Below are 2,813 nucleotides of genomic sequence, written 5' to 3'. Positions count from 1 at the left end.
CTCGCAGACCTTGAGGAAAATTCTAACGCTTCACTTTACTTGACATTTGTGCTGATGATGTCAATCAGAAGAATAATGAAATCTTCACGACCAAACCATCCAGCTCAGAGAATAAGACTTCACCAAAATATTAGACTGTTGTGCCAAGTAATAATGTTTGGCGGATCATCAGTTGTTTTTTTAGTTCATAATCCAGCTTTACTAATGAGTGTCACATTCCACAAAACATAAATTCATGATTATGTTATAAGTCATGTGACATCAAGGTGTTTATTTTTGAACCAAGTTTTCATATTTACAATATAAGATTACGTACAAGTTTATATATATGTGAGGGTTTTATGTAGGCTATGAATGTTTCAATTTAAAATCGGTTTTTTGATTATTATAAAGTCATTTCATTCATTCAAGAGACCTGAAAGCACTCGACGACCGCTTCGTCCTAGTATGGGACTCCTCAACAGTGTGCATTCACGATTCCCTATGTGGGACTTCAACCTAAGATCATCGATCTTATGTGCGAACACTTCACCTCTAGACCACTGAGTTAACATTCAATAGGGTTAATATCTAACTACAACCAATCCACGAAATTGCGCCACCGTCCACCATTGTCTTCAGTGAGTTATTACTTAACAACAGACACGGTCGAAATCCACTGATCACGACTTCTCACTAGAACTCCAGCAAATACCTCTTGAATTCAATCAGTCACTAGTGAGCACATGATGATGAGGATTATGAGAAAGGTGATTTTATGGAGATTGTAGTAATATAGTAGTTGAATTCATGAATCGACTGAAGCCATCTGGTGCCTCCAAGTTTCCAATGGTTGTCTAGTTTTAAATGACTCATGGATTAAACTATTAAATTGGTACAATCTCCAAAAGTCCCCTTTCGGATATAAATATTTTCGTCAAATATATTTTGTTCATTATATTCGTGATGAGCCGATATCAGTAGGCATGTTACTGAGGATCAGAGAGTATCAGCCAGTTATTTCGTCCTAGTACAGCACACCTCATTCGTGCGTAAACGTGAACATGCCTTGGATGAAATCCAAAACTACACTGTCTCATGATAAACACCTAATCCTTAGACTACTTCGTTATCCTCCGATGCATAAAAATATCAACTTTAGTTGACCAGGAATATTTATGAAATGCATTAGGATTGACAACTGCTTTATACTTGGTCATCTCCTGTTACAGTATCCTGATAAAAACCAAAAGATAGATGATTGAAATTTGACCGTTGTTACTAATCACTACCATAGTTTATTGTACTTCATCTCCGTTGGTTCATCACATGTATGTCGAACTCTGTACTGCGTATAAACCGCCTGTCGTCTAAAACACAGTTATCAGCATTCAAAGTAACAAGAGAAACTGGGACAGATTCATCTAATGTCTCTAGAACTATATCGAATCAACATGTTGGTTATGCATACTTAAATCATTCGTACTTAAAATTCACCCTACAGATTTCCTTATATTATTCACCAGAATCACCATGGACGGTGGAAGATGATTCCCATGAAAATAACTAACTGTTGCAAACCCCAAACACTTTGTTATTCTGAGAAGAACCTTTCATTTTATTAATTTTCAAGTTTATCTTGTTGTGGAATGATTAGAATTTACATCCTGCAGCAGGTATGTGTTCACCCCCCTCTCCAGTTCATCAGACGTTGTATCAACAATTGGATTAAAAAGTAGATTTCAACGTTTTAATGAAATTTCCTGCTTAACTATTAGAATCGGGGCGTCTAAGATCAGTGAATAGATGTTTCCAATCTGCATTATTCAACCAGATTGTGACTATATCTACACAAAATGAGAACCATGATCAATTGCTAATGCTGCAGTGAATAAGAACACCAGTGGGGACAATCTCTTAGTAAAATCTGAGAACCAAACAGCAAATACTTAATTTGCAAAATATCAATCAACTGTTTCAAACTTGATTGTTCCTTTGAAAATGTTAATCAATCGTCTCAAACTTCACAGTTCCTCCATTTCCATACCAATCGCATTCTGTTCCTGGTGAAGATACCACCAGTGTTGTTGTTTGACAACACTTTACCAGTCACACCCTCTATAATCGAATCGCGCCCATCCAGTTAAATCAAAAGTCAGAAGCGAAGAGGTTGTAAGATATATTTGATGGGCTAATAATATATTGAGAATAGACTGATCTAATCTGACTAATGATCGTAGGTTGATGTTTCTCATGCTGTTCTGAAACGTGATCTGGTGAGGTTACATGACCGAGCGCCTTCAGCTGAATGAATTCACTAAAACTAATGTAGTCAGCATCCGAAGTCAAACACTTACGAAGCTATTTATTTTGGGGATTTATTTACAGCTACACTGTTCTTCCCTTCTCAACCTTATACTGCCAGACATTATATTCATAACTCACAATATATACTACTTATGTCAATATAAGTAGCACACATCACAATGCCATACTACCTTATTTTTAATAAACATTGGAAGAAGGAGTTTTGTGGAGATTTAGTATGTTTCATAGTTGAAAGCGTGAGTCAATTGAAGCTAGACCACCATGGAAAACCTGGAAGCACTGGACGGCCATTTAGTCCTGTTATGGATCAGTTGAAGTTAGACATTAACACCGTTGGATGCCAGCTCAGTGGTCTATCGGTTAAGGGCTTCGGCTCGAGACTGGTAGGTCCTGGGTCCGAATCTCGCGAGAGCGGGTTCGTGGGTGCGCACTGCTGAGGAGTCCCATAACGGGACGAAACGGCCGTCCAGGTTTTTCATGGTGGTCTAGCTTCAATTGACTCACGC

Source organism: Schistosoma mansoni, chromosome 6 (genome assembly GCF_000237925.1).
Source record: "Schistosoma mansoni strain Puerto Rico chromosome 6, complete genome".
NCBI lineage: Eukaryota > Metazoa > Platyhelminthes > Trematoda > Strigeidida > Schistosomatidae > Schistosoma > Schistosoma mansoni.
This window is presented reverse-complemented; position numbering follows the sequence as displayed.